Below are 25,309 nucleotides of genomic sequence, written 5' to 3'. Positions count from 1 at the left end.
CCATTATTCCTTACCAGAGAAGGTAAACTTCTTTACCCTTCTCGCACTAGAAACCTCTTTTTGCTATCCATTCATACTCTATCACTGGACCTTGCCTTCTGTTCCACGGTCTCTGTTGTTCAGATTCACCTTCAGTTACTCTCTGCTGTACTTCTGGACATGGACCACTCAAACTTTCTGGGCTTGAGTTCAGTTCTATCACTTCAATACCTGACAATACACTCAACACTTTTTCTGGAAACCAGAATGTGGTATCTTTTCTTTGCTAAATTTGGCCTTTTCTTAATCCCTTCTAACCTTTCCCCTCACAGATTCTCCATAAAAAGTTTCACTGTATCGTTGGTCACTTTTTCATTGTAACTGAACTTTAGAAAAGGTATGCCTGTACATTATTAGGAAGACCATGATATAAATTATTTAAAAATATGGAATAAATGTCCTTTCTTTTAACAATAGAAATGATCTTTTTCATTTCAGGCTAGTGGTATGATAATTGCTGGGCTTGGCCTAGCAACTATTGGATTTGGGGCTCGTTTCGTTCTTCGCACCATGCCAACCTTAGGGAAAAAAATGGCTGATGCTGTTGGTTCTATGCCAAAACTAGATGGGAAGGTAAGTCTGGAGTGTAGTTTGTTAAATAACTAATAGATTAGACCTCATTTACAGATGTTCCAGCTGTTGTGAAGTCCAAGGTCTGTGAAATTATATATGATCATTGTGTCATTGAGATGGACATATCAGTCAATCAGTATAGTCCTAACACTACTAAGTGGAACCTTCGTTTTTGTATGTAACCCATTCCAGAACGTCTGGTGAAGTTTGAAACGTACAAAATCCGAAACAATAATTCCCATAAGGAATATGTAATGTATATCCAATTGATGCATTCCAGACACCCAAAAATATAAAAAAAATCCCTTATATAGAGAATAAACAGTTTGTTCCTACACAATATACAAACCCTTGGTCCTTTACAGTAGGAATATGTTATGGTGAAGCTAGAATATGGCCATTAAAACCCTTGTACAAGGTGGTTAGGCAGTAACTACCATCCTTTTGGCTGTCTTCTGGTGAAGACATATTTGTTCCTACATGATATACAAACCATCAATCCTTTACTATAGGAATTGCTTAAGGAGTAGCCTGGTCATGCCACTGAAATCTTAAAACAAGGTGGTTTGGTAGTTAATTACTGGTCCAATTTGCTTTTGGCTGTCGTCAGGGAAAGGTGTGTTTCTTCTTTCTCTGTCCGACTGTCTCCAAGATGATTTCTTCTCAGTCCCAGTGATATTTTTCCTTCATGGTTGTGTTCTTTGTGAGTTTGATTGTAATATCTTTATTGAAATGCAAATCCAAGAATCACAATCGCTTAAGTCTGCCCCCAGCCAGCAATGCCCCAGGATGCAGAAAGGGAAGTGAGGTAGCTTCCACTCTTCTGTGGATGTTGAGCCTCACGTTGTTCTGTGTCCTCCTGCTGAAGATGTGAGTGGGATGTTAACCCTCTTACGCCGATTGGACGTATTAAACGTCGAGTCAAAATGTCTCCCGTATGCCGATTGGATGTATCATACGTCAGCTCAAAAAAGTTTTTTTGTTGTTTTTAAAAATTCGCGGAAAAATACTTATAGGCCTACCAGCCGAAACTTTTGAATCACGCGCCTTGGGGGATGCTGGGAGTTCACGGATCAAGGCGTTGTTTTGTTTACAATCGCTACGCAGGCGCAAGCGCGAATTTCTTTCTTATCGCATTAAAAGTATTCATGACACATCTCAAAAATTATTTTGTCCACTTTGACATAATTTTTGCACCATTTTAAATTATCCTTTACATGAAGTATTATATATGAAAATGTGCGCAATTTCATGTAAAATACAACAAAAAAATACTCATGATTTTAGCTTTTATCAGTTTTGAAATATTTTCATATAAATAACGATAAGTGCAAAAATTTCAACCTTCGGTCAACTTTGACTCTACCGAAATGGTCGAGAAACGCAATTGTAAGCTAAAATTCTTATATTATAGTAATATTCAATCATTTGCCTTCATTTTGCAACAAATTGGACGTCTCTAGCACAATATTTCGATTTATGGTGAATTTATGAAAAAACTTTTTCCTTAACGTTCGTGCGATAACTCTTCCGATAAATTTTTTCGTGCGATTGTCCTAATGTTTGCACCCTTTTAAATTAGCTGTTACATAAACTTTTATATATGGAAATGTGCGCAATTTCACAAATGCACAATACAACAAAAAACAACCCATGGTTGTAGCTTTTATCAGTTTCGAAATATTTTCATATAAATAACGTTAAGTGCAAATGGTCGAAAAACGCAATTGTAAGCTAAAACTCTTATATTCTAGTAATATTCAATCATTTACCTTCATTTTGCAATGATTTGGAAGTCTCTAACACAATATTTTGATTTATGGTGAATTTATGAAAAAAAAAAAACATTTTCCTTACATCCGCGCGGTAACTCTTCCGAAAAAATCGAATCTTTTTTGTGCAATTGTCGAAATGTTTGCACCATTTAAAATTAGCTGTTACATAAAGTTTTATATATGAAAATGTGAACAATTTCATGTAGAATACAACTAAAAATGATTGAAGGTTGTAGCTTTTCTCTTTTTTTTTTTCGAAAGTATTTGCATATAAATCACGATAATAGAAAAAAAAAACCACGTTCGAGCAAATTTGACTCTACCGAATAGTTGAAAAACGCAATTGTAAGCTAAAATTCTTACGGCCTAGTAATATTCCGTCATTTTTTCTTTTGGTTTGTTTTGAAACAAATTTGAAGTCTCTAGAACAATATTGGGATTTATGGTGAATTTTTGAAAATATATTTACCTTCACTCCGCGCGCCGATTCGCGGCCGCAAGTCTCCAAAATACGTACATCGCATTATCCTAATATTTGCTCCTTTTCATATTAGCCGTTTTATAGAGTTTCATATATCAAAATGTGTGCATTCATGAAGAATACAATAAAAATAATTGAAGGTTGTAGCTTTTTTCCATCTCCGAAATATGTGCATATATATATATGTAAAAATTTCGACATTCGGTCAAATTTAACTCGTCCGAATGGTCGAAATCTGCAATTCTAATCTAAAACTCTTACAGTATCGTAATATTCAATCATTTGTCTTAATTTTGAAACAAATTGGAAGTCTCTAGAACAATATTTAGAATTACGGTGAATTTTTGAAAATAACATTTTTTTACGTCCGCGCGTTACGTTCAATTCGTACATCATTTTGTGATAATATTTTTTCCGTCCGGTGTTGCTTTAATTGTTTTACTATGTATTATATATCAAAATTATTGCAATTTAGTGTACAATACAACGGAAAAAAAAGTAACTCGTTAGCTTTGACCGTTTTTTGCACAGCGTGATTTGGATACAATTATCTATGAATTTTTTTTTTTTGCTACCATATATCGCATTATTTACATATGATAATGATATTATTTTTCATTTCTGATGATTGCATACTAAACTTCAGGCAATGACAAAAAAATGAGCCAAAAATGAACTCTTAATCTTCAAAACTAAGCGCGCTGTGATTTTTTGAAAAAATTATTTTTTCCGCTTCCGCACTCACTCCAAACCGGCGCCGGCATACAGGAGAGGTTTTGATTTTTAGGGCTTCGGCGTAAGAGGGTTAATAATCACTGTGCTGAGTGTTGTGATTTGTTTACAGCGCAGTGGGTGAGGTTTGCCGGGAGGAGGTGCCATCATAGGAAGATGGCTTTGCCTGTGGTTAGGGGTAACATGCCACCAACCATGCCCTTTGTAGTTAATCTGTTGTCTTCCTACCTCTTTCCAGGCAATCATCCTGTACTCGTTGCCTCCCCTTTTGGGGAAGCCACTGCTTCATCTTCCTCTTCCAACTTGTCCCGGGGGGGGAAAAACAAGGGGGCCTGTGGACCAAGGGAACGCTCCTCTGAGTGTCTCAGGCAAGGGGTTACCTCTCCCATTAACCTGATTTGTCTTTTGCAGGTGAGGTGTACAGACTGGATCAGATGTGGGCTTCGCTTGGCCTGGTGGGGCCACTGTCTGTGGATGCATTGCTGGCACACCTAAATAGTACTAGTGCCAAGACTGCTGTAACACATGCTGTAGTCGCCTCCACTACATCTATAGTGACTTACACATAGTTTTGGTACTGTGCCCCACCTGGATTGAGCACATCACCCAACCAACGTGACCCCTATAGTGGTGTTGGGTATGCATGCATGCATCCCCATCTCCCAGCTTGCCATCTCCCAGCACCTGTGACTTCAGTGCGACCTCCTCCTGGTTTTAGTGTGGCATCCATGGCTGTTTCTGTGATTCCTGCTCCTCTTCTGTCACCCTTAGAGGTGTCAGAGGTGACCCTGCCTGCTGTTCCTGTTGCTGTTCCTGGGCTGGCTCCTGTACCTGCCCCTGCTCCTGCTCTTGGACCTGCTGAGTCATCTGGTGCCCATTGAGGGGCCCTGATAACTTTCCTGTGGAAGTTGGTGAAGAAGAAGTCAAGGAAGAAGAGGTCTCGTAAGGTGTTGTCGTCATTGTCTTTGTCGTTGTCGTCGTCTGCTGTCACCTCACCTCCCTCTTCGAAGGCTTCCTGGCCTAGAAGAAGAAGGTAGCTTCTTCACCTCCTAAGAAGTCTCCTCAAGAGGCTTCTAAGGGTTTGCATCCTCTCCCTGAGGAAGCAGTTGGCAGAGATCGTTGGCTCACCTGCTCCTTCGGGAGTGGGAACCGTGACTCTGTCCCAGGGGTCTAGTGTCACAGGAGCCCCAGGAGTTTGTACCAAGGCTCATTCTCCTGTCTCTAGTTCCAAGGGCTTTGCCCCTGGAATTGGAGCTTTGTCAGGTACTTGTTTGTGAGTCTCCCTGAGTGAGCAGCCTTCCAAGGGGCCCACGTGTCCACTGTCTGTAATGGAGAGACCCCTCACCGTTGTGACAGTAGCACAGGATGAGAGAAGGACCCCCCAAGCCACGTTAGTTACCCAGTCCCACCTATGAAAGCCAAGCCTGGCTCTTCATCAGGTGCCAGGTAAGATGTCACTGTCTCTTGGGACAAGGCATTGAGAGGAGCTAAGAGAAGGTTCCCTGTGCAGTCCTCTTCACCTCAAGGTTTCAGCCTCAAGGAGGACTGTGATGTGTCGTGAGGACAGTTCATGTTCTCACCAACCTGTTGGCCTCGTGGCCTCGCCTGACTCCTGCCCACGGTTGCGTGAGCAACAGAGTACGACGAGACTGGGCTCGTCAGCTGTGTAGCCAGAACCTCTGCACTGGAAAGTGTCTCACTGAGGCAACCGTGCTCTCCTAGACCCATGCTGCCTTCATCACTGGGGGTTGAAGATTGCACACGGCTCATTTCTCCTAGCAGCGCTGCTGGTAGGATGAATGGGAGCATCCAATCCTCCTCTCCTATTTCCTCTACTTCCTCAAGATATACCTGGAGGAGTGAGGTGGATAGGAGGAATTCTGCAGAGTGTGCTCCGCAAAGTTCAGCAACGGGGGCATATGTTCCTGGAGGGGTTTTAGTGCCCCACAGGACATACGCCTGCGTCATTGAGGAAGGATCAAAGGGGTCTGGCAAGGTTCCCCCTCCTTGGAGAGTAGATGGGAGGACTGTTCTCTCAAAGGGCTTGAGGGCCCATTGCTCAGAGACTCGGACACCCCAGAGATACAGAGGGACCTTAGTGAGATCATAGTGCTGATTCGCCAGTACACTGATCTCAGGGAAGCAACCACGGCCTCTTCTTCGGTAGATTGCCCATCTCATCTTGAATCTTTTTGGGGTCCTAAGAAGGAATCCAAGGTTTCGACTGGGCTGCCATGGTCTGAGCTTGGTGACGGAGTATTGGGCCAGGTGAACAATCTTGTCTCAGAGCAGGAGAATTCTCTTCAGTCCAAACGGTCAGACAAGCTGCTTCTTCCTCCTCTACCTCATCAGAGGTGTTTTTACATGCCCTTGGAGAGGTCTTTACTGACTAAACAGGTTGACCCAGACCTAGTTTGTTTTTGTCCCGATCTGTCGCTGCAGCGGCTTATTGCAGAGAGTGTATCCCTCTCTCAGCAAGAGACTGCAACCCTAGAGGCTACCAACATGGCAGCTCTCCCGGAAGCCTCCTGCTTGACCTGTGGTTATTCACGCGTCTAAGGTTGCTGCTTCTTCCGGAGCTATTGTCCCAGGAGAAGAGTCAGCCTTCCGGAGACTGTGCCAGTCTGGAGGTAGGACTGTTTCCTACCTGGTCCACCAAATGGCAAACCTGTGGGCTAACCTGGTGCTCAAGAGAAGGGACACTGTTCTCTCTCGCATAGCCAGGTCTCTCGGTCCTAAGTCAGTCATGGCCCTTTGCAATGGACCTTTGCTGGGCTTTGCCTCTCTCTTCAACAGAAAGCAGGTAGGTGCTGCAGTAAACAAGCGTCCGGATGACTATAAAGACCGCCTTGTCCATCTTGCAATGGTGAAGACCTCTTGGTCTTTGCACTCCACTGCAGCTAGACCTTCAAGTCTAGCTAGCTCTTCTTCGGCCCCTAAGAAGTCCTCCTCTTCCAAGGGTGCCCGTGGAACGACCCAGCCTTCTTCTTTACCATTGTAGGTTGCGCAGTTGCGTTTCTTTCAGTCCTCCTTGCCTTCAGGAAAGGGGTTTAAGGGAAAGAAGGAGAAAGGCTCGGGGTGATGTTCCCCTCCAGCTGCTGCCATTGGCTGGGGGTTGCCTATCGAGCTGTTGGGCAACATGGCAGCGATATGGAGCAGAGACCTGGGTAGTAGACGTCTTTCAGGAGGGATATCTACTTCCCTTCAAGTCTGCCATCCTTCATCAACTACCTGGTCCATCTGCAATCATACCTCATAGGATCATCGAAGTATCAAGCACTATTGCAAGAAGTGCAGAAGATGCCAATCAATGGTGCTGTAGAAGTTGTGTTGGGCTAGTCCTCAGGGCTTAACAGCCGAGTCTTTCTTTCTCATAGAGTAGACTTGGGAGGCTGGAGACCAGTCATAGATTTTTCTCCCCTGAACCAGTTCGTTTGCCAGACTTGGTTCAAGATGGACTTGAAGGATACACATTTCCAGATACCCATCCATCGGTCATCCTGCAAGTATGTACCTCTGCTTCTTCATCGGGGAAGCGGTGTACCAATTCAGGGCACTCTGTTTTGGGCTCTTAGCTGCTCCCCAGGTGTTCATGAGTGTTCACCCGGGTTTCAACTTGGGCTTGCTCAGGTGGGATATGTCTATTGATGTATCTCGATGATTGGTTGGTCCTGGCAAGCTCTAGGAGCTCGCAGTTGCTTCAGGACAGGGATTGACTCCTAGAGTTTTGTCGCGATCTAGGGATCGTGATAAATCTCGAGAAGTCTAATTTCAAGTTGAAGCAGAGTACGAAGTACCTGGGCTTGGTGACAGACATGGTAGCAGCAAGAGTCATCCCCTCATACTCTTGTATTAGCAGGTTCAGAGAGGCAGCTCAGCTGTTCCTGTCTCAACAGGAGCAGTGTGCTCGGCAATGGCAAGTCGTGATCTGTCACCTATTTCATTGGAAAAGCTGGTCCCTCATGGGCAGTATCACCTCCAGTCTCTCCAGTGGAGACTGAGGGAGTATTGGTTTCAGTCCTGCGACCCTCAATCCGCTCTCGGAGGTGAGAGAGGATTTGAACTGGTGGCTCGATGACAGGAACCTCTTAATAGAAGCTGATCTTCACACTCCCCCTCTAGACATGCTTCTTTTCTCATATGTCGACCGATGGATGGGCCGCACACATGGAGGAGTTGCTGACTCCCCTCGCACAAGGGGAAGTTTTGCTTAAATTTGGCTCTGTCTTTGAAAATGCTAATAAATGCTTGCTTCTAGAGTTTGAACACTAAATATAACCCTAATCATGCTCCTTAAGTATTAAGCTAACTTTTAAATAAAAATTAAAGTTTACTGTAATTTGATTTAAAAGTTAGTTTATACATTACCCTAAAAAAAGAAATAAATGGTTGCGTAAAAATAGTTACGGTAACTACTATGTACGTACGTATACATTTTTGTATGTACCAAATATACTAATGTTACCCCTAATTCTTGGGATGCCATTTTCTTTTTCCCTCATAGTAAAAAGCGTTTTCTTTTGCATCAATAGATAAACTTCATAAGTATGTCATAATGAAGGTACACAATTCAATAAAATAGAGAAAACATTTATGTAATGTTTGCAGAGGATGAAGGTAAAATTCAATCGATTTCAAAACTAGTGTGAGGGCTAACTATGAGAGAGAGAGAGAGAGAGAGAGAGAGAGAGAGAGAGAGAGAGGAGAGAGAGCGAGAGAGAGAGGAGAGAGAGAGAGAGAGAGAGAGATACGTACATACATACTTTATGGACATTAAAATGTATTGGACTGTAAATAAAAAAAAAGTAAATATGGGTACTCACCAGTGATGAATGTTGATTTGAAGATGATAATGAATTAGCTGAGCAATACAATGAATGACAATGAAGACGACTGCACAGCATACTAGAGGAGTTACAGCTCCTCAGAGTCCTCCTCTTCCGATAGAGGAAACTCTTCTGCTAGGGCTGCTACAGATCCTTCTTTGAGTGGGGGTTCTGGCAAAGGTTTGGATTTTGGAATGAAGAACCAAGTTATTTTGCTCTGCTGCTGCCGTTTTTTCATGGTTTGGTAGCAGGTTCTCTATGTCTCCATGGCTAATTCTATGGCATTTTTCACCTTCAGAGGCAGGGTTCTGATTCCAATCAATTGTGGATTACCACTCTTTCATATGGGCTAGCCCAAAAAAAAAAAAACCCCTTTCCTTTTCTGTCTTAAGGATATCCCAAAGACGATCAGTTTGAAATACCCTCGCTCATCCATCCTTCTTGCCGATTCTTTGTCCTCCTCACTCACTGACCTTGGTCAGCATCAAGCAAGTCATCATCCGTCAGGGTGTCAAAGTTGGCATCAATGAGATTGTTGGCTTCCGTGCAATCTGTAAATCCTTCACCCCTAAGCAATTTTGCCAGTTTCACAGCCTTGCTGACAGCTGCATTATGTATCTCCTCCGTCAAAAAACCCTTGTAGTTGTAGAGTGCTTTTTCCAGCATGCATTCAATGTTTCTTTTTTCATGTCTCGGAGGGCAGACTGAATTATTAAAAGGTATGATGCAATAGTGAATATCTTCCAATATTCTTTTAATGTGGAGTCCTCCACCATATCCATTGCATTCACCAGGTGTTGCAGTGTTACGTATGTAGATGGCCTTGAATGCACGTATCATGCCTTGGTCCATAGGTTGTATGAGGGGGTGTGGTGTTGGGAGGGAGGAATTCAATCTGAGCACCATCATGAGACAGATCTTTGTGGTGCCCTCCAGTATTGTCCTTGATTAGCAACAACTTAAAATCAAGGCCTAAGTCGGAAAGGTAAGTTTTCATTTCAGTGATGAAACATTGGTGGAACCATTTGGATGTTCTTACTATGGCCACAGTAAGAGTGGTTTCCAGACTTAATCAATCTACTTGTGGATTACCCTAGGCTGTTACCTCAAAGAACAAGGTTTCTCAAACAGCCACACTTCCTTTGATTCCATCAAGGATTATCCACTCTCACTCTGACAGGCTTCAGACTATCAGGAGGATTGTCAGAGCGAAAGGGTTTTCAAAAAGAGCTGCAGAAGCAATAGCAAAGTGGAGGTGCCATTCTTCAGCTGATCTTTATCAAGCAAAGTGGTCAGTTTTCAGAATGTGGTGCCAAGAATATAATATCTCTTCTGAAACCACTATAATGGAAACTTGCAGATTTTAGTTTATATTGAGATCCACAAAGGGATTAGCTACACAAACTATTAAAGGCTACAGGTCAATTCTGTCATCTGTTTTTAAACATAGAGGGATAGACTTGTCAACAAACCAAGATATTGCAGATTTGATCAAGTCTTTGGACACAATGAAAATGAAACTAATATCTTCAGTAACCTGGAATTTAGACTTATTCCTACATGCTATACAAACCCTTGGTCCTTTACATTAGGAATTACTTTCAGCATAGGCTGAAAGTTGGTCATAGAAGATTAACAAGGTAGTTAGGCAGTAACTGCTTGTCTGATAGTGATCAGTAAAGCGTACACCTCTGAAGGGAGGGACGACACTGGTACCTTTCATCCAAGATCTCACAAAGTCAGAGGTACTGGTCCTACCCTTGCATTCCACAAGAACACGTCGGTTTCACAGGTATTGAAGGCAGGGGTTTGGGCTAAACAGACCACCTTCACTTCCTTCTACCCCTGGATATAGCCCATAGGTCCTCGGACACTTTTCCTTGGGACCCGTGGTAGCTGCTCAACAAGTTGTGTGGCTTACCCAGTTCCTCTAACTGGACAAGGTTTCATCTTCTTGTGTAACCGTGTGGATGAGAGTGTGACTGGCTTCTCTCCTCCTTTCATTCCTCTCTCTCCCTGCAGGCAGAGAGCCATGGTTGTCAAATGCAGGAATGGGCAGCAGATGCAGGTAAACTATATTACAGAGCTCCATTCTATACCCTTTCATTAAGGTATAGAAGCATGTATCTACGGTGGTTGGGCGAACACCAGTCTGTTCACACGACTGTTAAATTCCACCCTCCAATAAGTGAGTCTTCCTAATGTAAAGGACCGAGGGTTTGTAGGAACAAATCACAATTTTCTCAAAGGTAAATTGTTTTTATACATTCAACTTACCTGTCAGATATATACTTAGCTATTAGACTCCGTCGCCCGACAGAAATTCGAATTTCGCGCACACGCTACCGGTAGGTCAGGTGATCTACCTGCCTGCCGCTGGGTGGCAGGAATAGGAACCATTCCTGTTTTCTATCATATTTTCTCTGTCGGCCATACTGGCAACATCGTTGTGGGTATCTCCGGCTGGATTCGTATTTTGCATCGCAATTGATCTTCGTTTGGACTTTTTGGTGACGTATTTGGATTGATTGTACTGGCATACGCGATTGTGGACCGTTTATTGGATTTGATTTGGATTGTTCAACATGATGTCTGACTCTGGAAGTGTGGTGAGAGTGTGTGTGAATGAGGGGTGCAAGGTAAGGATGCCGAAAGCATCGGTTGATCCTCATACTATTTGTAAGAAATGTAGGAAGTATGAATGCTCTTATGATAACACTTGTAATGAATGCGAGGGTTTGAGTGCGGAAGAATGGAAGTCTCTAACTTCTTATTTGAAGAAGTTAGAAAGAGACAGAGTAAGGAAGTCCTCTTCCAAAGCCTTGCCTAGTTCTGTATCTAGCGAGGTTATCAGTGATTTTATCCTTCTTCTCCATTAACTGCTCCCTCTAATATTGTAGTTTCTGCTCCTGTAGTAGAACCAACAGATTCTGCATCAGAGATTGCGAATCTCAAAGCCGCCCTTAAGAAAATGGAAAACAAAATGGCAGCGATTGAAGGTAAGCAAAGTGATTTACTCAGTGCTGTGGATAGTGATATAAGTGTCCCCAGTGCAGTGGAGGGGGCGTCTGATTGGCTCCACAACGCTCCAGGCCTAGACCTCTTCAAGCTCAAGCCCAAGCCAGGAGAAAGGAATGTCAAAAGCCGTAAGGAGGTTGTGGAGGATCCCCAGCCACCAGTCAGACGTCCCTTCGGCAGTTTCTGTATCGCCACAGAATGCCAGAGAACGCTATCGAAAAAGCATTCTTCGCGAGTGTTTCTCTTCATCGGAGAATTCTTCTCCTAAGAGAGGTTGGAGATCTGCGGATCTTTCACACCCCCCTGAAAAGAGGCTGGGATGAGTCCAGATCAACTCGAGTCCTGAACCGTTCCCGGAGGATCTACCTTCGAAAGTAAGAAATAAAAGAATGTGATGCTTTCCTCTGCAGACTCATGGGAACCTGAAAAAGTTTGATCTCCTTCTCCTCCTTTGGATAGGAACAAGAAACGACCAGGATATTACTAAACATGCAGGATTCTATCGCTTCTCTTGTGGGAGTTCTATCAAGAGACCCTCCTAGAAGGAAAGACGCTTTTCTTGCCTATTAAGAAATCTAGGCCTTCGTTGGTCAGAATCGACATCAAGAATTGTCCTCTTCAGATATTGAGTCGGATTCTTCAGTCTTTCACAGACCTAGCAAGATCCGTTCTCCTGTCAGGCGCCAGCCAGGCGCGAGGCGCCAGCCAGGCGCGAAGAGCCTACCAGGCAAAGCGCCAGCCAAGCGCGAGGAGCCAGCCAGGCGAGAAGCGCCAGCCAGGTGCGAGACGCCTTCCAGGCGCGATACGCCAACCAGGCGCGAGAAGATAGCCAGGCGCGAAGCGCCAGCCGGGCACGAGGAGCCAGGCAAGCGCGAGGCGCCAGCCAAGCGCAAGACGCCACCCAGGCGCGAAGAGCCTGCCAGTACGCGGAAGGGCGCCAACCAGGCGCGAGACGCCAGCAAGGCCCGAGGCGCCAGCCAGGCGCGAGGCGCTATCCAGGCGCGAGGAGCCAGCCAGGCGCGAGGCGCCAGCCAGTCAGGCGCGAGGCGCCTTCCTGTAGCAAGGACTTGGAATCTCCAGGAATTGTTTCTCTTTCTCAGACATATAGAGGATCTGATGAGAAAGAAAGGAGCATTTCTCCTAGGGATCCTACATCTCATGATAGAGATTCTCCCAGGAGAGATCGTTCCCCATCGAACCTCGGACTCGAAGATGTTTTTCGGAAGAAGAGGTTTCTACCGGCGAGGGACTTTCTAATTATAAAGTATTAGCCTCGCTGCTTCTACGAGAATTTGGAGATTCTCTTAGTCCTGCTGCTCCTTCTCCGAGATCGCAGTTCTCTAGTACTAGGACGCCGAAATCCTCTTCGTTTCCTAAAATGAAGGCCTGCGATTTCAATGAAAAAGGCTCTGCAAACCTTAGATTCTTGGCTTGGCTTCTAAGAAGGAGTCACTAGGACAGTTTAGTGCTCTCCTCCCTCCAAGCTTGCAGGCAGGAGAGGTATTTGGTATAATACGGAAGAAGCTATGGGCCTGATGCTCCCTTCTTCTGCTGAATCCGATTTCTCGAGCCTAGTAGAATCGGCTAGGAGACACTCTCGAACTCAGCAAAAGCGTCGTGGAGTATGTCTGAATTAGATCAGCACCTTAAGGGAATTTTCCACGTCTTAGAAGTGTTCAACTTCTTGATTGGTCCCTTGGGGTGCTGGCTAAAAAGATGAAAGAACCAGATTTTCTTGATCCTGAAGCCTTACACAGTGTCCTATCTTGTATGGATAAGGCCGTGCAGGATGGATCTGGAGAGTTGGCTTCTATTTTCGGATTGGGAGTTGTCAAAAAGAGATCCCTTTACGGTTCGTTTTTGACGAAAGGAGTGTCGCCTACACTGAGGTCCGCTTTACTATTCGCACCTCTGTCGGATCACCTGTTTCCTTCGCTTTTAGTAAGGGACATTTCAAAATCCCTTTCTGAAAAGCGACTCAGGATCTTCTGGTACAGTCTACTAAGAAGAAGACCTGCCGTACCTATCCCTAAGAAAGCTGTACGTACACCTATTGTGCCCTTCATGGAGGCTCCTCGACTCGACCTCGACTGGGGAAAAAAATGGCGAGATTAGCTTGCTTGGCAGATTCGCAATACGATGAGGTAGCAGGAAGGGAACTGGCATTTCTGATCTATGAAATCAGCAACAGTCCTAACCAAAAAGATACAAAAGCATTCATAGATATATTAGAAGGATACAATCCTTCAAACTGGAACAAATCAAATGAAAACATCTTGAAAATAATTGAAGAAGTTCCAAATAAAATCCAAGTGGTCAGAGACTCATAAAGAAAATATACATAAACCAACATATTCCGACAAAGAAATGAATAAGGTGAACCTTGTGAATATCCTAATTGATGCATTAGGAAAAAGAATGCCAAAAGCATGTAAACTGTGTAAGGTGTGGTATAGCATAGTTAATCCACAAAACCTAATCAGAAAATGTGCTGCATGCAACATTCCGACCCATCCACAGTGTGCTGAGGTAATGCAAGATATGAGAAAAGACACAAGAATTTTTTGCTCAACATGTCTACCATGGATAGACAATGTTATTAAATCAAGATGAATGTACAAATAGTTGAGGATGAAGAAGAAGAAGAAGAGGAAGAGGAAGAAGAAGAAGAAGAAGAAGAAGAAGAAGAAGAGGAAAACGTAAGAGAAGTAAACAAAACTGAAATGACAGAAAAAGATAAGGAAAACAAAGAACAAGATAAAAGTATGGATGCAGAGATACTCATTGATACTACATATGAGGCTATAAAGCAGCATACCTACGAAGAAATAAATTACGATATGACAACACAAAAGAAAATGCCGAAGAGGCTCTACCCAGATCTACACAATGACGGGAAAGAGGAAAAAATATACAAAAAAGACAAAGTCTGCAACCTTTTGTAAAGAGGGAATTGCAGATTTGGAGAAAAATGTTACTACAAACATCTAAGGTATGTCACAACTATGAAATATATGGTAAATGTGCATACCTAGATGGCTATGAGGATGATTGCAGAGATCTACATCCAAAAAAATATGCAAAAACCTAAAAGAAGGAAAAGGATGTAAGTTCGACAAAAAATGTAAATATATGCACCCTGTAGCCATGAAAAATAATCAAATAAATAACCAATCAAGTAATAAAAACCAAAAATAAGAAGAAACAATAAAGAGAGGAATGAAGAATATCAGGTAAAAGAAAAAAAAGCAAGCCATCAACGAGATATGCAGAGGTGTCAGCAAAAAATTTCAATGCATCAGCTCCAAGATTCTACTCAAGAGATAATAACGTTTTTTATTATGCAAGAGGATATTGCAGATATGGAGAAAAATTGCAGATTCAGACACAAAATGAATAATTATGATGAAGGAAGAACAAATAATATGGGAAAAGTTGGATTTTATAATGTCAGAATTTCTGGAAATGAAAAAAAGAACAACATACCAGAAGAGGAGAGATAGGGAAAATCCTTATTATTACCAATATTAAATGAAGGAGAAAACACGCAAACCATCATAGTGATGAATGCGCAGGTTTTAGTTACGAGTAACTCAAAAAGAAAAATAGAGTACTTAGAAGAACTAACCCAAATTGAAAAGAAAATAGATATAATGAATATAGTGAAACCTGGTATTCCCAAGAGACTGGGAATGATGATCAAATAAAAGGGTTCCAAACTTATAGATCAGATAGAAAAAATAGGAATCAAGGGGAACCGCAATATATGGGAAAGACAAAAAACAAGGAAAAATATATGAGAAATATAGTAACTCAGAATGTGAACTAATAGCGGTAGAATTTGTTTTAATCTGAAAAATTAATGAACATAGTAATATATAGACCTCCTAATACTAAAGAGTTTGACTTAATAATAGAAAAATTGGATGATATATGTAGAAATCACAAGGACTGGACTATTCTCCTATCTGGAGACTTCAACTTTCCTTTCGTAGACTGGAAAGAATGAATAGGAGATTGTGGATGTACTTATACATATAAAAAAGAGAGTAATAGTAGTGCAGAAGATAAGAGGCAATTCGAAAAGCTATTAGATATGCTACTAGAATACATTCAACAAATAAATCACCTGCCAACAAGAAAGGAAAATACTTTAGACCTAGTATTTGTGAACGAGATGAATTATGTTAAAGAAATAATAGTTTTATAATGCGAGTATTTCAGACCATAATGTCATAGAATTAACGTCCCATTCCAAAGCAAGTGAAAACAGAGATAAGCAAGAAATGAAGAAGTGGGAAGGATATGGCAAAAATACAACTTCTACAGTAAAAATATAAAATGGTCAGAAATAAATGAAGAATTAAACAAAGATTGGGATAACATTTTCGTAAGTGATGACATAAAGGTAAATACGGAGATATTATATAAAATATTAGAGAAAATAGTGGATAAATATATACCGAAGAAGAAAAGTAAACATCAGTCATGCATACCAAGAGACAGAAGGATCTTGTTCCAGAAAAATCAGAAAGTGGAAAAAAGGTCTTGCAAAAGAAAAAATGCATGGAAAGTTATAGAACTAAAAAGTAAGATAGAAAATGCAGAACAAAAGATTATACAATCAAAAGAAAATGAAAAACGGGACTTGGAAGAAAAAACCCTATCAAATATCAAGCAAAAATCCCAAACTATTATACTCATATGCGAAGAAGATGAATAAGAAGAATGAATAGGCCCTCTAAGAATTGAAGGGAGATTAACGAAAAAAAAAAAAGAAAATTTGCAACATATTGGCAGAACGATATAAGAGAGAATTCACCCCTAGAATAGATAATGAAGATAATGATATAGAAGTAAGGGATGAAAAATAGTGAATATTTAGCTGACATAGATATTAATGAAGCTGATATTGTGCAGGCTATTAATGAAATTAAAAATGGAGCTGCTGCAGGGCCGGATGGAGTGCCTGCTATTTTGTTAAAGAAAGTAGTTCATTCTATCGCAAAGCCACTTGCAATATTATTAAGACAAAGTGTAGATACAGGCAAGATTTATGATGAGACAAATTAGCATATATTACCCCTACTTTCAAAAGTGGATCAAGACTAGAGGCAAGTAATTATGGCTGTGAGTCTAACATCACATATTATGAAAGTGTATGAAAGGGTAATGAAGAAAAATATTATGAAACATTTAATAAAAATAATTTGTTTAATAAAGGACCAACATGGTTTCGTACCCGGAAAAGTACACAAACCCAACTGGTTAGTCCACCGTGAGAACATATTCAAAAATATGAAAAGCGGAAATGAAACAGATGTGGTATATCTAGACTTTGCAAAAGCTTTTGACAAAGTAGACCATAATATATTAGCGAAGAAAATTAGAAAACACACAATATCGTGGATAAAGTAGGAAGATGGTTAAAATAATTTTTACACAGCAGAAAAACAGATAGTTATTGCAACGACGAGAAATCGGATGAAGCCAAGGTAATATCCGGTGTGCCGCAAGGTACGGTGTTAGCTGCAATACTGTTTGTTATTATGATTGAAGACATAGACAGTAATGTTAAGGATTCGGTAGTGAGTAGTTCGCAGATGACACAAGAATAAGTAGAGAAATTACTTGTGATGAAGATAGGAACGCTCTACAAAGAGACCTTAACAAAGTATAGATTGGGCAGAGGTAAATAGGATGGTATTTAACTCTGATAAATTTGAATCAATAAATTATGGAGACAGAGAAAGAAAGCTATATGCATATAGGGGACCTAATAATGAGCAATCACAAATAAGGAAGCAGTGAAAGACCTTGGTGTGATGATGAATAGGAACATGTTATGCAATGATCAAATAGCAATTCTGTTGGCAAAATGTAAAGCAAAAATGGAATGTTGTTACGGCACTTCAAACAAGAAAAGCTGAACACATGATTATGCTTTATAAAACATATGTTCGTAGTCCACTTGAATATTGCAATATGATATGGTACCCACACTATCAAAAGGATATTGCACAAATAGAGAGTGTACAAAGGTCCTTTACAGCTAGAATAGAAGAAGTTAAAGACCTTGACTACTGGAAAAGACTACAATCCTTAAAATATATAGTCTAGAAAGGAGAAGAGAACGCTACATGATAATTCAGGCATGGAAACAGATAGAAGGAATAGCAGAAAATATCATGGAACTAAAAATATCAAAAGAGAGCAAGCAGAGGTAGATTAATAATGCCCAAAACTATACTAGGAAAAATAAGGAAAGCACACAGGACATTAATCCACTATGCACCAGCATCGATAATGCAGCGTCTATTCAATGCGTTGCCAGCTCATCTGAGGAATATATCAGGAGTGAGCGTAGATGTGTTTAAGAATAAGCTCGACAAATATCTAAACTGCATCCCAGACCATCCAAGATTGGAAGATGCAAAATATACCGGAAGATGTACTAGCAACTCTCTGGTAGACATTAGAGGTGTCTCACACTGAGGGACTTGGGGCAACCCGAACAAGATGTAAGGTCTGTAAGGTAAGTAAGGTCTCCTACGAAGAGGAAGGCCTTTGACAAACGAGGAAGGTCTTCTTTCCTCCCGCTCTTTAAGAAGAGCAAATAGCCCAGCCATGTCCTCCAAACACATGTAGGGCCAGGCTTCAACATTTTGTGGAAGCGTGGTCAGTAAGAGAAGCAGATCCCTGGACTCTGTCTGTTCTACAGAAGGGTTACATCATTCCCTTCGTAGACAGACCTCCTTTGGCAACATCTCCGAAGGAATTGTCGGCGAGGTACAAGGACCCTGTTCTGAGAGAGACTCTCCTTCAGACGGTGGTTTCGATGAGGGGGACAAGGAAGCAATTGAAATAGTACAGGATCCACACTCCCCGGGTACAACCGCTTTTCTTAGTACCAAAGGCTTCGGGGGGATGGAGACCCGTACTGGACGTAAGCATCCTGAACCGTTACGCGGAGAAAAAGAAGTTCTCCATGGAAACTTCAGCTTCGGTTCTGTCAGCCCTGCGTCAGGGAGATTGGATGGTCTCCCTGGACCTTCAGGATGCTTACTTTCATGTCCCGATTCACCCATTGTCAAGAAAGTATCTCAGATTTGTGATACAAGGAAAGATCTTTCAGTTCAGGGCCTTGTGCTTCGGCCTATCCACCGCTCCTCAGGTATTTACGTATCTGATGAGGAAAGTGGCCAAATGGCTTCATCGAGAAGGGATCAACATCTCGCTGTATCTCGACGATTGGCTAATCCGAGCCAAGTCAGAGAAACAATGTTTGGAGGACCTGCAAACGACTTTGAACCTGACGAAATCCTTAGGATTACTCGTGAACCTCGAGAAATCCCAGATGGTCCCCAGCCAGAACTTAGTTTATCTGGGGATTCGGATGGATTCTCTGGGTTTTCGGGCTTTTCCCTCCCAGGAAAGACTTGTTCGGGGCTTGAAGAAAGTCTCGAGCTTCCTAGGGAAAGAACGAAGTTCAGTAAGGGAATGGTTAAAGCCTGCTGGAAAGGAACCCATTTCCATCACTAGAACAGTTCATTTCCCTAGAAGGACTCCACCTACGCCCGCTTCAGTTCTTCTTAAGAAGAATTTGGAGTTGGAAGAACGGGCAAAACTATCAGACACTTTCGTGATTCCATCGGAGGTGAAGATCCATCTAAAGTGGTTTCTGACTCCCCTGGAAAAGAACGAGGGCTTGTCTCAAGAGGTTCGGAACCCAAACCTAATCTTATTCTCAGACGCTTCAGAGTAGGGATGGGGTGCGACTCTAGGGACAAAAGAAGTGTCAGGCCAATGGAGGAAGGAACAGGAAGCCTGGCATATAAACGCCAAGGAACTTTATGCTGTTCTCCTAGCTCTAAAATCATTCGAACCAGAGGTAAAAGGTCAAGTGGTACAGGTCAACGAGGACAATACCACGGCGTTGGCCTGTATCAGGAAACGGGGGGACTCACTCTTTTTCTCGTTCCAAATAACGAGAGATCTGTTATATTGGACGAAAGAAAAGAATGTTTACGCTCCTTACGAGATTCATGAAAGGAGAGAAAAACGTAAGAGCAGACAGGCTAAGCAGGTCATACCAAGTTCTACCCACAGAGTGGACTCTTCACGATCAAGTTTGTCAGAGTCTGTGGTCACTGTGGGGCAGACCACAAATAGACCTATTTGCCACCTTCCTATCCAGGAGGATAGAGAATTTCTGCTCCTCGGTGGAAGACCCGAGAGCGATAGCGGTGGATGCCATGCTGCTGGATTGGGCAGGCCTAGATGCCTACGCCTTTCCCCCCTTCAAAATGTTAGGAGTGGTACTAAAGAAGTTTTGTGGCTTCAAAGGGAGGAGAGACTAACACTCTTTGTCGCCCCTTTTTTCCACCCCTTTTTTGTCCTCCGTCTCAAGATTGGTTCACAGAGGTACAGGAATGGACAGTGGACTTCCCAAGATCTCTTCCAAACAGGAGAGATCTTCTCAAACAACCCCACTTCGAGATGGTATCATCAAAACATCCACGCTCTCGCTCTGACTGCCTTTCGACTATCGAAAGACTTGTCAGAGCGAGAGGCTTTTCAAGCAAAGCTTCGAAGGCAATTGCTAGAGCCCGAAGATCCTCAACTATTCGGGTATATCAATCCAAGTGGGATGTTTTCAGGAGATGGTGTAGAAAGAAGAAGCTGTCCTCCTCCGATACCTCTGTGACCAACATTGCTGACTTTCTAATAATCCTTAGAGAGGAATCTCAGTTACCTGTGTCGACCATCAAAGGCTATAGAAGCATGCTCTCTGCGGTTTTCAGAAACAGAGGCTTAAACATAGCTGAAGATAAGGATCTTCATGACCTTATAAGGTCATTCGAAACCTCGAAAACCATTTCTCCTCGTACTCCGAACTGGAACTTGGATGTGGTTCTTAAATTCCTGTCATCGGATAGATTTGAGCCTCCTCACAAAGCGTCGTTTAGAGACTTAACGAGAAAATGTTATTTTCCTTTTTGTCCCTAGCGACTGCGAAAAGAACTAGTGAGATCCATGCTCTTAATTCTCAAGTGGGTGGTTTTAAGAGAGATGCAGTGTTTTGATTGTTCCTTCCAGACTCTGTTTCTGGCCAAGAACGAAAGAACCCTTCAAAACCTTGGCCAAAGAGTTTTGAAGTTAAAAGTCTGTCAAATCTAGTGGGAAAGGAATTGGAAAGATCATTATGTCCAGTTAGAGCCCTGAAGTTCTATTTAAAGAAGAAGAACGAACTCGGGGGATGTAAACAAAGTTTATGGTGCGCAGTGCGGGATCCTAGTAGACCCATGTCACGCATTTTTTGTTAGGAGCATTATTACAGAAGCTCATAATAACTGCACAGATGACTCTTTCAAGACTCTTTAGTGAATGCTCATGAGGTAAGAAGCTGTAGCCACTACTTAGCCTTTCATAAAAACATGTCTTTAAAAGACATTTTAGATGCGACTTACCGGAGGTGTAATTCAGTTTTTCGCATCTCACTACTTAAAGATGTGAAAGTGACCTATGAGAAGTGCTTCTCTCTAGGGCCTTTTGTATCAGCGGATACAATGCTGGGACTTGGAACACATACCGATCCTTAAGAAAATTTTCATAATTTATTTTGATTATTGTACGTAGACCTGCCTTGTGAGACGGGTTTTTGGTTTTCTACTGACGAGAGTGCTTGTTGTCGCACAGGCGGCCGTTGCTTTGGTCAGTAAGGAATCAGGAATGCGTCTTACTGGTTAGGTTGTACAAAAATTTTTTTTTATTATTTTTTTGTACTTTTGCGTGTACGAATGTGGGTGATTCGAGTTTGGTTGTTTGCAAGGAGTTCGGGGATAACTCCTTGCATCTTAGAACTAACACAGTGGTTTAGGGTAGGTGATCGGGATCGGTTGTTGTGCTCCTTGAATAAGGTTCTTGTCATATAAGTGGTCAGCACCCATTGACATAGTCCTTCCAGGCTCTGCCAAGTAAGCGGATAAGACCCCTTTGGCAGACCTACAAGAACTCTTAGCCATAGATCAATATCTCGCTGAGGCTCTTGAGACTGAGCAGACTCCTGGATAGTATTCATGAAGTCTTCAGTCTAATCATGTAGGAACCAAGGTTTTATTTATTTATTACCTACAACGTATGTTGTGATTCCTGTTTAAATCTGTAATTAGCTGTCTCTTACCCTCCTCCAATGGTGTGAATCAGCTAAGTATATATCTGACAGGTAAGTTGAATGTATAAAAAATGATATTGTTATGATACAATAAAGTTTTATACATACTTACCTGGCAGATATATACAATTTATACCCACCCTACCTCCCCTCAGGAGACAGGCGGTATATGAGAAAATATGATAGAAAACGGGAATGGTTTCCTATTCCTGCACCCAGCGGCAGGCAGGTAGATCACCTGACCTACCGGTAGCGTGTGCGCGAAATTTGAATTTCTGTCGGGGCGACGGAGTCTAATAGCTAAGTATATATCTGCCAGGTAAGTATGTATAAAAACTTTATTGTATCATAACAATATAATTTTTCCTAACTAGACAAACTTGAGGTCCTTTACATTTATGGCCACCTCTTGCAACACCTCAATCTGTTCTGGGCCTTAAGCAAAGTGGAATGTTTACATTCAGTCGGGCAGGACTCTCGACTATCGGACAAGCAGTTACTGCCTAACTACCTTTGTAATCTTTTATGGCCGATTGCCAGCCTATGCTGAAAGTAATTCCTAACGTAAAGGACCTCAGGCTTGTATAGTTAGGAAAAATACAATTTACTTTTAAAAAAAATTTTGATATTTACGAAATGGCTTTCAGGTCCTCCTTTTGAACTGCCAAATTCTGCTTCCTGACAGTCTTGACAAGGAGATAGGATTTTCTCAAGGAAGCGCAGTTTGCTCCTTTACTTTAGGATTATTGGTGAAGAATGAACCTCCCTCAAAATGTTGTCCTCATTCGCTTTTAAGGGGCCGGCTGGAACCCCAACCCCTATATACAGTGGTATAGGCGAAAAAGGCTACGATCTTTGAGCAAAGAGATCTTCATTTATGATAAATAACATAGTTTTGGTTTTTAATAACCCAAAATGGAATATGAAATTCATAATAATCATGATTTATTAAATTGTCTTTGTAAAAAGAGAATACATCTTCGAGTTTCACCTCTGACATTCTCTTGCATTTATGTTTTGTTTATCTTTGTTTCGGCAAGAATGTCATCATGCCAAAGAGGAAAATACAAGGACATCTCGCTAACATACAGAAGAAGAAAATTCGCTGTAATAAGCGAGTTAGTGAGGGAGAGAGGGGGTTACGTAGGAAGGAGTGCCCCAATCTTAGCCTCAAGCAGTTGCCCCAGGCTACGATATATGAGCAAAGGGATCATCATTTATGATTAAATTATGATAAATAAAATAGTTTTGGTTTATTAATACACAAAAGAAATATACATTTCATAATAATCATTATTTATTAACATTGTCTTTATAGAAATACGAAGGAAAACTTTGAACGCCCGTATCTCAAAACTATACTTATTGACCTTCAAAGTCTATCTCCTCACTTAGTTTTAAAGCTATAACATTGGAATTTGGCATATAACTCAGAAAGACATTATAGAACAATCAAATAGAGCCCGTTTTTTTCAATTTTTGTTTCGTCTTTTTTTATAAATTTTTTCTCGTGATTTATAAGGTTTATTTTTTTTACCATATTGAAAAATTCATATCAAGCAAAAAAATGAACTTTTAGAAAAAAACTCTCCATTGATTGGAGGTCTACATCAGGTCTATATAGGTAGTAATCCAGGGTCTTAATATTAAATAACAAGGAGGAGATAGAATTTGAAAAGTGGTTATTTTCGGGATAAATTGCCCTGGCGTCACAAAACCGAAGGTCAGAGGCGAAAATCATATGCGGTTTGGAGATGTCCCAAGTCACCTTATTAAGTGGCATGAATGTCAAAGTCCTGTCGTTAAAAAACGGCATTAGCCGGCCGGCCCCCTTAATTAAGAGATTACCAGACCAAGAGAGAACTCTCTGTCCAGTTAAAGCTCTTAATGTTATCAGAAAGAACAAAAGGTATTAGAGGCACCTCTCAGAACTTTTGGTGCTCAGTGAGAAATCCCTTACATGCTTTGTCTAAGAATGCCTTTTCTTTCTGTTTTAGAGATGTTATTGTAGAATCACATTCAAAATTACATGAAAAGGTATTCCTTTATTAAAAGTTAGGACATGATATAGGGGCAGTTGCTACTTCACTGGCTTTTAAGTGGAATCTCTTTCTACAATCCTGCAGTCTACATACTGGAAATGTAGATCGGTGTTTGCTACATATTATCTTCAGGGCTTCGAGACAATTTACGATGAATGCTGTACATTAGGTCCGTTCAGTGAGGCTGGCATGGTACTGGGTAACAAAGATGATGTTAACCTCCACTATTTGACTATCCTCTTTCCTTGATCAAGGTTGTTGAGTTTGTCTTGGGAAGCCTGGAGGTACTGTGTACCCAAGTACCCTCAAGTCAGTTGTCTTTTACAGAGTGGTAGTTTTGTTAAAAGTTGTTTTGGTGTATGGTTTTATACTGTGAAAACGCAAATAATGGGTAGATATGTTCTGAAGAGAAATCTGCGAATACGCGAGTCCACGAATGCCGAGAATGCGAGTACAGGGGCTCCACTGTAACACCTGTCATAGCTTCTTCATCAGGTAAGGTTACAACAAGCACCTATCAGTGCTAGCTAATTTACTGATTCATGTAAAGTTCTGTTTAGAATATTAGTTTTGAAATAGTACTAAATGTCCATGTATCCCAGTGCCTGTCAATGTGGGATTCAGCTGTGTAATTACTTGGTAAGTTATTTATATAAAAAAGACATTTTTATGATAAGATAAATTTTCTTTTATACCTAGCAAGTAATTACATAATGGGGGCCCACCCACCTCCCTGCTATGGACATTGAGCACAAACAAATTGTTCTGTTCAGCTATGTTGTACCTATTTTCTTCCCCGAAAGTGGGTGGGGCGATCTACATACAGTCAAAACAAAATAGTGCTACTGCGATGTCCAAAATTTTCAAATTTTTAGCTGACATAGTGTTAGCAACTTTAGGCATATAATTACTTTTTAAGTAATATACAAAAATTTATTTTTACTAGTTAGTGGGGCCCAGTACCTGGGCGATGAGGCTAGGTGCCAAGGCTCCAGACGATGTGACTGTACTCTAAAGTAACAGTTATCTAACACCGGTGTATTTTTGCCGAGCTAATGCTCAAACTTTTTATTCCTTTCCTTGTTATTCGTATGTTGTACCTGTCCTTACTTGTCAGAACATAAGAATTCACAATTCAACATTACCGTAAACTACCCAACTAAGTGGTAGTTTCCCAGATGTAATTTTTACCCTTATCTTATCATTTTCAGCATTGATTTGAAAATGATTTAGTCTTGTTGGTTAGGTAATCACTGAGTAAGGAAAGACCCTCTCTCCTTCACCCCTCTTTAACCCCTAATGCTAATAAATTGGTCCATCAGCTGTTAAGCACTTACGTGGGATTCTGCACCGGTGAAAAGTGCTTACAGACAACAGACAGACCAAACTACTGTTTTTTGTTAGTAAGATTATAAAAATGTCATGTTTCCTTGGTAATTTTTCCTTCAGTGATGTTACTAATAGTAATCTTATAATTTCAGAGCCTAGCTAATAGCAAGTATTACAAAGGTGGATTTGAACCCAAAAAAAAATGACGAAAAGAGAAGCAGCTCTTATACTCAGTGTATCTCCAAGTGCTAATTCTCAAAAGTTCGGGTGAGTACAGCTTTTATCTTCATCATTGTTATCAGCATTAATGTTTTTTTTTA

The 25,309-nt window shown here is 41.4% G+C and overlaps 1 protein-coding gene and 1 pseudogene across 1 annotated transcript in view; one reads left to right on the top strand and one right to left on the bottom strand.

Moving 5' to 3' along the window:
• LOC135219904 (mitochondrial import inner membrane translocase subunit TIM14-like) overlaps window positions 1–25,309 on the bottom strand; it is a 132,640-nt gene that overhangs the window by 36,309 nt on the left and 71,022 nt on the right. The gene's annotated exons all lie outside the window — the stretch shown is intronic.
• On the top strand, window positions 477–25,260 carry LOC135220069 (mitochondrial import inner membrane translocase subunit TIM14-like; annotated as a pseudogene).

The sequence above is a fragment of the Macrobrachium nipponense genome, chromosome 1, assembly GCF_015104395.2.
Source record: "Macrobrachium nipponense isolate FS-2020 chromosome 1, ASM1510439v2, whole genome shotgun sequence".
NCBI lineage: Eukaryota > Metazoa > Arthropoda > Malacostraca > Decapoda > Palaemonidae > Macrobrachium > Macrobrachium nipponense.
Note: the sequence above shows the minus strand (reverse complement) of the source record. Positions and strands in the feature narration are given on the sequence as shown.